At 34.8% G+C, this 12,612-nt stretch overlaps 1 pseudogene; it reads left to right on the forward strand.

The window, feature by feature from the left end:
* On the forward strand, positions 10,520–11,472 carry LOC100515557 (annotated as a pseudogene).

The raw sequence follows: 12,612 nt of genomic DNA on the forward strand, positions 1-12,612 counted from the left end.
CTCTTTGTATGTCTTTAGATCTGAGGTGAGTCACTTGCAGGCAGTGTATATAGATAGGTCTTTTTTTAAATCCTTTCAACTATATATAAAAGATAACCTATATCTTCAATCTGGAGCATTTAGTCTACTTATGTTTAATTAGTGATAGTTATGCACTTATTGCCATATTGTTAATTACTTCATGGTTTTTATCGTAGTTCTCTTTTTCTGTCTTTTATTAATTTATCTTGTAGTTTAATGGATTTTTTAGTGCTATGCTTAGATTCCTTTTGCATTATAATTTATATATCCATTGTAGATTTTTAGCTTGTAGTTACAAGAGGTTTATATATATTGACCTGTATATATAGCCAACTATTTTAAGCAGATAGTTGCTTTAGTTCAAAGACATTATAAAGGACTACAGTTTTAGTCCTCAAGGTTTAAAATTTTTGATGTTATGTTTTATATATTTTATTTTATATATCCCTTAACTCTTTATTGTAGTTATAAGTGATTCTGCTACTTTTGTCTTTTAACCATCATACAAACCTTTTAAATGGCTGAGCTACTACTTATACTGTATTTTTGCCTTTACAAATAAGACTTTTGTTTCATATATTTCTTAATTTCTAGTTGTGACCTTTTCTTTTCCTCTTAAAGAAGACACTTTAACATTTCTTGTAAGTTGAGTAGTGATGAACTTTAGTTTTTCCCTGCAGGAGAAACTATATGACCTTTAATTCTGAAAAATAACCATGTTGAATAGAATATTCTAGGTTGTAGGGTTTTTTTCCTTTCAACTCTTTAAATGTACCCTACCAGACTTCCCATTGTGGCTCAGTGGTTAATGAACCAAACTAGTATCCATGAGAATACAAGTTCGATCTCTGGCCTCACTCAGTGGGCTCAGATCTGGCATTGCTGTAACTTGAGATGTAGGCTGGCAGCTGTAGCTCTGATTTTATCCTAGTCTGGGAACTTCCATATGGTGGTGTGGCCAATCAAAAGCTATATATCTATATCTATATCTATATATCTATATCTATCTACTACTATCTATCTATATATATATACACCACTCCCTTCTCACCTTTAAGTTTCTGCTGATTTCCCTTGTGTATGATTAGTTGTTTCACCTTTGCTGTTCTCTTTTTGAGTCTCTTTATCTTCAGCTTTTACATTTTAACCATACTCTGTCTTGTTTCTCTATTTCTTCCTACTGTTCTTTTGTTAATAGAGTATAGTTGATTTACAATGTTGTGCCAATTTCTGCTGTACAGCAAAGTGACTCAGTTATACAGATATATACATTTGTTTCTTTCTACTATTCCTATTGAGTGATTTCCACTAGTCTATAGACCAGAATGCTAATCTGTTCTTCTGTGTTATCTAAATTGTTGATTCCTTATCGGTATTTTTTAATTTCAGAAATTGACTTCTTCAGTTGTGATTGGAACTTCATTATATTTTTTAAGTTTTTGCTGAAGTTATCAGTAAGTTCTTCCTTTCTTCTTCCAAGGTTTGTAAGCATCCTTTCAATCTGTATTTCTTAACTCTTTATCTCTGTTTCATTATGGGTTTTCCTTGGGGTATTATTTTCTTATATTATTTGGAACATATTCCTATGTCTCCCCATTTTGCTTGAGTTTTGTTTTTTGTTTCTATGAAATAAAAGAAATACCAGCCTCTCCTGGTTTTGAAGGAGCAGCCTTGAATACGAGCAATCCCTGTGTAAACTATTTGTGTCTGGTGTCTTTGGAAGGCTGGCTGAATTTAGACCAGTCTTGGCTGAAGAGCATTGTGTCCAAGGCTCCCTTAGAGGGGCAACTAAAGTTAGATTAGGTATGGCTGGAGTCAGTCCCTAGACAGTGCTACACTAGAGGCTTCCTTGTAATGATGGCTGGAGTTGGAGTGGTACAAGCCTGGGATAGTCCCTGAGGAGTGATGTCCCCAAGGCCACCTTGGCAAGATGCTTGGACTAGAGCTGAAGTGGGTGTAGGCTGGGGAGAGCCCCAGGGGCACTAAAAAATTATGCTTGCTGGCACCACTGACCTGAGAGAGGGCTCTAGCACTTACTTCATGGCTCACTGTCACTGCTACTTGAGACAATAAATGGATTTTCTTCCTGTATAGTTTAGGGAGGCTTTAAATTGCTATTTGTTACTGTTCCAAAGTGAGAGAGTCTGAGATTAAGCCTCTTGCTTCTGACCCTCACTATTGCAGGACAACACAGTGCAGATGAAGTGGGGTTTATGTGGACATCATGTCTGCATCTTTCCTACCCTTTTCTATGTAATTCATTTATGTTCAATAGCTATCAAATCACCCTTCAAGTCTTATTCAGGAGGAAAAACTTTATATGTATCTCTATATGTATTATGTTCATGGGGGAGATGACCTCAGGATCTTCCTGTGCTGCCACTTTGCCTTTCCCCTAGTCAAGAAATACCTTTAGTTGTACACTTCCCTTGGGAGGAAAGATGGCCTGTGGTACAGATCTTACTAATTTGTGGGGAAGGCTAATGGTTAGTTTGTTTATTTAAGACTGAGAAAGAACAAGGGTATAAATTTCTTGAGATGGAGCCTAGGAAGAATATGTGAATGGACTTTTCAGAAAGGGCTCAGAGAAAACCCATGTAAAAGACTATTAGAGATTATTCACTATACAGGAACAAGGTGACTTGCTTTTGTAGTATAAATCAGTCTCTTTTCTTTCTGCTAGTATAGCTTCATTGATACTACATACTATTCATTCTTAGCTAGTTCTAAACAGTGGCCATAGCAGCATGCCTCAGGTCTCTGCATGGACACAACAACATGAATTTCCACTCAACTGTGGGTGATCTGGCTACCACCATGGCCAAGTGGCCAAGCTGGCAATGCCAAAGTAAAGCCTCTGTACAGCCTATGAAGTCACATATCACCATACTCTCAGTGGAGTCACTGTCTACCTTTTCTGGAAATAATAGGAACTTGTTTTCACAATAATATAAATTTATCCTAGCTACTTATTTTTATTTCCCAACCGTAATGCTTCTGCCAGCACTACCATATATGGACAAATAGAATACCTTTTCTGCCTTATCTGTTCCTATACAGTCCCATACAACTTTGATTCTGGTTGCAATATTATAGAAATTGAAGTGTGACAACAGGCCTATACCCATAGAATTCACCAGATTTATTCATGCTCAATAATCAAGAAACATCTCAGTGATAGAGTGGTGGAATGGCCCAGTGAATGGTCAGATTTTGTGTCACCTGGGAGGTGAACATCTTGAAAGTTTGGGATGCTGCCTATTTGATGCAGTACATATCTTAAACCAATGGCCAATATATATTTCCATCTGATGTATAGCCAGCATCTATAAATCCAAGGAGTAAAAAGATTCTCTAATGATTGGACCAAATTATTTACTATGGAAATTTATGCTTCCTATCCTTGTGAACTTTGGTTTTATAGGTTCAGAAGTCCCAGTGCTCCAGGGATGAATTTTCCAAAGGGAACATAGCTAAGACTGGCCTCTGACAATTTTGGACTCCTAATGTCACCCAACCAGCAGTTGGAAAAGTTCTTGCCTCTAACATTTGTGGGGATAAGGACAAGAGTAAAAGTTAAAGTCCATAAGCCATGTGTTGAAATATTTCAAAGTTATAAATCAAGGTAACAAAATCTTGAGCACAGGATGTTCTATTCTTCTATGTTGATAAACACATGTTGTTTCCTCTTATTCTCTAGTGCCTTATTATGAGTCTTTGGGACCATTGTTCTGGTCAAACCAAATAGGTCCCTAGGGATACAGTCCCTTGATTTATGAACTCTTTCTAAACTGTCTTTCAAGTATCACTTTGTCTCTGTCCTCTAGAGCTATTAGTTAGATTTATTTCCACAAGGGCAAGATTTTATGGCACTGTGTGTTACAGAACACAGGAAAATCTAAGGCTCTATGAGGAGGCTTTTTTCTTTGTGCAGGTAAAATAGGAAAATTAGAACACAGGAAAATCTAAGGTTCTATGAGGAGGCTTTTTTCTTTGTGCAGGTAAAATAGGAGAATGAGAACAAATTTACCTTTAAAGAGAGCAGACATGATTCTCTTTGGAACTGCGAACATGAGTCCTATCTTCAAGTGCATGAATGTTACCCTAAAGCAGATTAGCTAGCCTCTGGAGTAAGAAGTTGACCAGGATTGGAGAATAACTGTGAAAACAGTATTAGCATGTTGAAGAAAGTAAGCTGACCTTAACTGATAATGTGAAAGATATTAGGGAAAAAAAATGGATTTATATTGTTTCGTGTTCAGGCTCTGGTTTTAGTGATGATTAAATGAATCATTTCATTCTCTGAAATTTAATGAAAAGGTAAGGAAAGTTGGTAACACATGAAATTAAGAAAACAAGAGTTTTGTAATCTTCATTGGTTTTTCAAAAGAATAAAATTTCTTCTGTGAAAAGGGAAGCAAACTCATTAAATGCTTGTAAAATTTTCAAGGTGGAAGAGTCTTATAGATATCTAAATAGAAGATACAAAAAAAATGAATAAATTATTTCCAATACAATCGCCAATTTTAACTGTGATGTGGAAGATATACAAAACAATATAAAACTATCAGGAGATCAAATTGGTTCTCCTGCTGTCCTGTATGATTTATAATTTTAAAAGATGTTTTATTGATTTTTTTTCTCTAAATTGTAAGTAGAATGCCGAAGAGTTTAGACGAAAAAGAAATGCTAAGAGAAAACATAAAAGGAACTGAATTTTAGAAACAGAAGATTATGGGGTGACTTGGTTTTTTTTTTTTTAGTTTATACATAAAAAGTTAATTGTAAGAGATGTTGAAAATTATTATATGCACACAGTTATAAAGAGAAAAAGAATAGTGTTGAATTTGGAAAGCAGACTCTTACTTAGTTATGAAGAAGGATTTTTATGACAGTTTGAAAGATGAAACATAGGACATTTCAGCTGAAGGAAGTTCTTAATAATTTTAGACTGAGAAGAATATTTACGTGAATAATGGTATAGATTTTCAAAACTATGAGATGTCTGTAAGTACTTTTTAGCTTGATTATTCAATTATTTGGAACCCTAGCTCTCAATGTTTTCTGCATCTGTAAAGAACTAAATATCTGGCAGTCTGTTTCTGGAAGATCTTTCAGTTCTATATGGGTCAAGAAAAAAAAGAATTAATGCTATAAAAAGAAAAGAACTGGGCCTTTACTTTTTGCTACACATTTAATTTGTTAAATGATTATTATTAATGTGTTTGAGAAAAACAATCTAACAAATTTCCTTTTGAGCAACCCAATGTAAAAGAGAAAGTGGTTTCACAGAAAAGAAACTCATGGACTTGGAGAACAGACTTGTGGTTGCCAAGGGGGAAGTGGAGGGAGTGGGAAGGACTGGGAATCTGGGGTTAATAGATGCAAACTATTGCATTTGGAATGGATAAGTGATGAGATCCTGCTGTATTGCACTGGGAACTATATCTTGTCACTTGTGATGTAGCATTATGGAAAAGAATATATATATATTTATATATATACTTATATATATATATATGAGAAATGTGAGAAAAAGAATATATATATTTAAATATGTCTGACTGGGTCACTTTGCTGTAGAGTAGAAAATTGACAAAACACTCTTAACCAGATATAATGGAAAAAATAAAAATCATTGAAAAAAAAAGAGAGAACATGGTTTCAGAATCTGATCAACTAGGAGGTTGATTGTAGGTATTTGATGACTTCTGGGTGAATAGATATCATATACTGTTGTCTCCATCTAGATTCCTTCCTATAACCATTGCGCAGGGTGTAAACAGAATCTTGACTACGCCTCAAGTGAATTTAAAACTTCAACATGTGAGTTTCAATATCAAACTATGAATTGCAATATTCTCTAGTATTTGGTTTTATACATCTAAGGAAAATTTATATTTGCCTTATAACTTTATCTTTTTTTTGTAGTATACTCATTGCAAGGTAATTAAAGAACAATTGTTGTTGTCCTAGTAGGTGTCGTTTTTACAGCTCTCACCCTTTTAGATACAATTTTCCTCAAATTCCAGTTTGGTGTGTAACAGAAGGCATTGGAGATCCCAAAGGAAAATAAATTTACAGCTAGAGGTTTATAACTGATTTAGACTTAGGAGACAATCTTTGAAGAGAATGAACATTTAAAAGACACCTGCAGTTATAGTATTAAAAGTTGTTATAATTTGCAGCAGTTAAGGACCCAGCCTTTTCACTGCTGTGGATCGAATTCAATTGTTAGGCCGGGAATGTCCACATACTGTGGGTGTGTCTGGCCAAAACAAAAAGTGTTATATTTAAAGAATTTCTGAAGAGTGCCCCCAGAAAGTAATACAAATCATATCCCAAATACTACCACCTATTTAATTTAAAGTGGGCCTTGTCTTTCTTCTCTTTTTCATTATACACGTACTTTCTTTGTTTTGTCTTCTTTGGGTTTTCATTTTGACATAGGTTACTGCTTTGTCCTTAATCCTTCTTCATTTCTATAATCTTCCATTTTCTGTTTTCTTCTGTCTCTTCAGAGCTCCTGTCATTCTTTTTACGTGCCTTCCTTTATTACACAAAGAGCTATATTTTCATGGTTTTCAATCATCTAGTTATATTCTGTTCTGTCTTTGTTGCATTGTGATACATACATAACCTGCTATACCTATTATGATTTCACTTGCAATCTTATTTTCCCATGTCAAAGCTACCTTTATTGTGGGCACATTGTAATTTCAACATCATTGAAAACTTGAGCAAATTTTTTCCAAGGCAATATTTTTAGTTTTTCCCTCTCCTTTTTTATTCTGAACATCTGTTAACAGTTTAAGTTACAAAAGAGTATGAGCAAAATTCCTGCCCTCAAAGCATTTACATATAAAACTAACATATAATGTAATGCAATAAGTGGGACTTAAAGCATATAGTGTCACTAATGCAAACCTAGACTAGGAATGTATGAATCTGCTTAATCTGTGAAGAACTGATAAGAAAAGGGAGTCTAAACATTATAGCATGTTTTTACTTTGGGCTGTGAGCAATGGGTGGAAATGGTGGGAAGGGAGCTGAGTAAGGACCTGTGTATTTAGAGGCAAGGAGACATTTATAGTGTGTGGCATTTTCAGATAAGAAAGGTATTGCTGAATCATGAGGTGCAAGAAAGCAAAAGGGAAAAATGAGATAGGAAATGAGCTAAAAAGAACCAGACTCAAGAGGGCTTTGAATACTCTGATAGGAATTTGTGTTTCACATAAAGGCAAAAAAGGACACAAATTTTTAATGCTATGATAGGGTCTATTTTTAGAACTGATGGATTTTTGTTGGAATAGTAAGTACTTGAAGGAGAAGAGAATTATGATGAGGTTTTATGATAGATCTAGTGAGAACTGATGAAAATAGAGACAGTAGAAGAGAAAGGAAGGGATCCACGGCAGATGCATTAAATTCAAAAAGAAATTCTGACATATTTCATCCATTAAAAAATACCCCAAACTGTGTAATTGGCATTCTGTATTTTTAACGTCAAGATTTAACAATGGCCATTTGTTATTTAATAAATATTTTGATAGTAAATAATTACAAATAAAGTTGAACTCACTCATTTCTCTCTTTTCCTCCCCAGAGAAAATTACTATTCTGAACTTGTTGGATAGCATTCTTGTTCAAACATTACTACTTTTTTACATACCTATATATTTATGTTTAATAATGAATAATAATTTTGAGTGTTTTTTGATATATATAAATGATATTTGCATTATTTTTATTTGATGTTTTGCATTCAGTATAAAATATTTGGATTTTCTCATGATGATAAATTATAAATACGGTTCATTCAGTTTACTTTCCAAATAATTCTTTTTATTATATTAATTTACAACAACTTACTCATATATGGCCTTGTCATGGACATATATGTTGTTTCCATTTTGAAAGGTATTTGAGAGGAAAATTTAATCGGATTTGGTGACAAATATTATCTCACATTCCCAGTTCATCAAGATGCTAATATTTTCCATTATGTACCTGGCGTTTAGAGATGAAATGAATGTTACCAAAGCTCATCAAGTATTAGGTGACAGAACATGAAATATAATTTTTCAGATATTGAAATCTATACTCAATTTATTATCCCATGGAGTTTAAATAATAGAAATAATTTCACTGAGATGTTATAAGAGCTAAGTAGAGACAAAGTAAAAAAATAATGGAATCATACACAGTGTCTATCTTTAAAATGTAGTCCCTTGTGAAGTCTCATATCCCTGATTCCACATTGAGATTGATGATCAGCTTCATATACTTTGACTCAAATGAGACACTCAGATTTTTGCTGAAGACCTGTTAATTCTCCTATGTACTGTGGAGCTTATAAAGAAAGATGATGGGTAGAGTTGTCTCATGGTCCATATGGGGAGTTAAAGTGAAACACTAGAATCAGAAAACTATTCAAGTTGGAGAAATCAAGAGTGATTTCATGAAGGAGGTAGAACGTGAAAACAGGCAACTTTACAGAGGCTTCTAAGTAGTTAGGTCATGCTGATCCCCAGCTGGTGTCTGAGGCCCCTCTGGAGAGAGAGAGTTTGCATACAACAAGGTAAACTGGCATTTTATATCATGAGTCCACCCAAAAAGCCTTCTGTTCCAAATAAAAGTACTTGTCCAAATAAGCAGAATAAGAACAAAGGTTTCAACAGAGTATCGAGTTTCCCAGGACAATGAGGTACACTAATTAGTGATAGAAACTTGTCAGGGGTGACTCTGATCATGGGGACCAAGACAGCAATTACCAGTATGATAATAGATGACAGTCATCAGCTGTAATAGGGTCTTATGTTTACCTGAACAATTTTTGCTATTTTTGTCACATGTTTTTTCAGGTTATATCCTCAGGAAGTAAAGAAAAAAGGGGAAAATAAAGCAGAAAATAGGAGAGGGACTGATCTTGGAGTTAGTAAATGGATTCTAATATGAGCTCCAACACTAAGTAAATTTATGGTTTTGGTCAAATTATTTAACATATGTGGATATTTATTTCCTGATCTACAGTGACTGGAGGCTTTCATAAATTTGGGCTATTGAATTGATCAATAGTTCCTGAAATTGACCTCATTGAGTTCAGTCTCTTTCACTAAACTGAAAACTTTGTTTTAATCCAATTTCCTCTTTTTATTTTCCTTTATGCACAATTTTCACTTTCCTGAGTTCCCCAGACTCTTAACTATGTTCCTGCTTTCCTCACATAATCAGTCTCTAATCAGAGTAAATACATTTTATTCACCCTTTCAGCAAATATATATTTGGGATTTTAAGTTTTTGACACACTAGATTGAAGAAGACAGATGTGGTCCATAACTTTATGGGGCTTGCAACCAAGATGGGAAGGAGAAAAAAACAAAAATCGTATTTGTGGTAAATATTACTAAGACATATGGTGTTCTTTGAGAGCAGAGCAAGTAAACTTATAAGATAGTTTAATATCATTAGGAAAATGAGAATATTATATTCACTATAATTATTTACTGAAATATGTTTTACAATATGAAAGTTTGATGTTCCATGTTAGTCAATAATATTTTATTTTATTATTCATTCACTTAGTATGTCTCACATGTTGAGTGCTGGTGTTGAGGTCAAATAAAGAGAAGTAGACAACATTTACTGATGGGCAAGCAAAACAAAGGGAAGTAAACATAATAGTTACTGTTTCATTTTCTGTTTAATCTTCAGTGGCTGAACATTATATATGTATATATTTTTGTAATCTAATTCCAAAACAGTTATTCTTTTTTCCAGAGAATGATATGGCTCTAAATAAGAGTAAATAATTACAAGATGTGATGTCTCTATATAAAGATTTGCACAAAAGTGATTTGCACTGTTATGCATTTCACACCTTTGAGCCTTTTAGATCATGTTCTAAGTACTCTAAGGCAGTGTTTCTCAAATTACCTTTATTGAAGCATAATTTTTTCTTTAATTTATTGTGTTTTATGGACTATTCCTTTGGTTAAAAAAAATTGGACACATGAGTGTCAGCATAATGTCATATTGCTAGAGAAGTTTCTAAATACTTACAAACTCTGTACCTAACATGCTGCATATTGGTAAAGACAGATCATGGACCTTCACATCTCTGTGGGATTTGTTCTGAGGGTTTGGGGTCAGAGCATATTCATTTTAAGTGCAAAATCAAAAGTTTTGGGGTTGAATTCCTCTTTCTCATATTGACCATCTTGTCTATCATGACTAATATGAGGGCATCAACACTGGGAAGAATCAGAAGATATTAACTGGAGAGACAAGTTAGTGGTAAGAACAGCTAGTGACACATAAGTGTCACTAATTTTTATGTGTGAACACATTTATAAGCCATAAGCATATTATGTCAGTTTCAATGCTAAAATGTAAAGAGGGCTTCACTACAACCTCTCTTCTGCTAATTTATTAATGTAATTATCATAATTTACATTTTTCCTATTGTCTCCTTCAAGTAGCAATGCTAACAAAGCCCATGGATGGAGCAAATCATTCTGTGGTGTCAGAGTTTGTGTTCCTGGGACTCACCAACTCCTGGGAAATACAACTTCTCCTCTTTGTGTTCACCTCCATGTTTTACATCGCAAGCATGATGGGAAACTCCCTCATTATGCTCACTGTGACTTCTGACCCTCACTTACACTCCCCCATGTACTTTCTGTTAGCCAACCTCTACTTCATTGACCTAGGAGTTTATTCTGTCACTTCTCCCAAGATGATTTATGACCTTTTTAGGAAACGTAAAGTCACCTCCTTCGGTGGCTGCATTGCTGAAATCTTCTTCATCCACATCATTGGTGGTGTGGAGATGGTGCTACTTACAGCCATGGCCTTTGACAGATATGTTGCCATTTGTAAACCTCTCCATTATCTGACCATCATGAGCCCAAGATTATGTATCTCCTTTTTAGTGGCTGCCTGGGTGACTGGCCTTATCCACTCCATGGTTCAGCTGGCTTTTGTGGTAAACTTACCCTTCTGTGGGCCTAATGTGTTGGACAGCTTTTACTGTGACCTTCCTCGGTTCATCAAACTTGCTTGTATAGACACAGATCAACTAGAGTCCATGGTCACAGCCAACAGTGGACTCAGCTCTATTGCCTCCTTCATCATTCTGATCATTTCCTATATTGTCATCATTCTCACTGTTCAGAAACACTCTTCAGCAGGTTCATCTAAGGTTCTGTCCACACTGTCACTCACATTGCTGTGGTAGTCTTGGCCTTTGGTCCTTTGATATTTGTCTAAACATGGCCATCCCCCTCCATCCCCCTGGATAAGTTTCTGGCCGTCTTTGATTCAGTTTTCAATCCTTTCTTAAATCCTGTCATTTACACATTCAGGAATCAAGAAATGAAAACAGCAATGAGCAGACAGCTAGTACATGAGTTACAGGAAGATCTCTTAAAAGTGATTCCTATATTATGAAGTGCTCTTGTTGATTACTGATGTTCATTATTAAAGGTGAACTCAGGGAAAATCTTTTCTTCAGCCTGCTTTGATTTTATTATACACAGTGATATAGAGTTGATTTAGTCTTTCACTTAGGGTGGGATGGGGGCATTAACTTCTGAAAAGAGAAAAAGAGTTACATATGAAGTATCTCTAATCAAGGGTTATAGTAATCTTGAGCTTCAATTCCTAAGGAATAATATTTTATGAAGTAATTATTACAAATACAAACATAGAATACTTCTTTAGGGCTTTCAGAACAGGGAGAACATCTCTCTCTTCACAGAAGTCTGTTTCACAGTCAGGAAGGTTTGCTTAGTGAAGTTTAAACTGAATGTTCCTGTTGTAGCTGCAGCCTGCCACATTCCATCCTCCTTTGTGACTCTTCCAGGACTGTACAAGGAGGGCAGAATCTTTGAGACCATGCATGTCAGACCCCAGTGGGCATACACATCTTGGTAGAAGCCACAGGAGCTGTTCTTGAATTTAAATACTGGGAAACACCAGAGTTTTTCTCTATAATTAGAATTATACTTCTCAAGCCAATTAAAATTTCATTCCTTTTCTTTCTAATTCTTTCTCTTCATTTTTCTTCCATCATTTATGGTTTCTGGGCTAGAAAAATGTTTCCCTCTTTCCTTCTCCTCTCTCATGCTATCTTCCATCTCTTCCCTCTGGTCCTATTATTCCTCCTCCTTTTGATCACAAGAGTTGAGCAATAGTCTGTGAGTGAGAGGAGAATAATTGCATGCCAAAGGTAGGGTCACTTACAGAAGTGGGTTTCATATTTTTGACTAAAACCCACACTATGGAGTACTGTATTTATTGCAGTGTGTACCACAGCCCAGCTTCATAAGAAACTGGAAAAAAATTTACATAACATTATCTATTTTGGAAAAAAAAATCTTTTATTTCTTCTTCAGGTACAAACTTTGGTTTACAAGTGACTTTGTCAGCTATAGAATCTATGCTAAGAAAATTACACAGAAGATGGATAATAACATTTATTGCCTCTAATTAAGAGAAGAATAAATAGCCTAAGATAAATGTATGCCGCATATATAATGAAAGCAAATAGAATTTGCTTCTTGAAAACCATACCATCTCTATCCATTC

The sequence above is a fragment of the Sus scrofa genome, chromosome 7 (genome assembly GCF_000003025.6).
Source record: "Sus scrofa isolate TJ Tabasco breed Duroc chromosome 7, Sscrofa11.1, whole genome shotgun sequence".
In the NCBI taxonomy this organism is placed as follows: Eukaryota; Metazoa; Chordata; class Mammalia; order Artiodactyla; family Suidae; genus Sus; species Sus scrofa.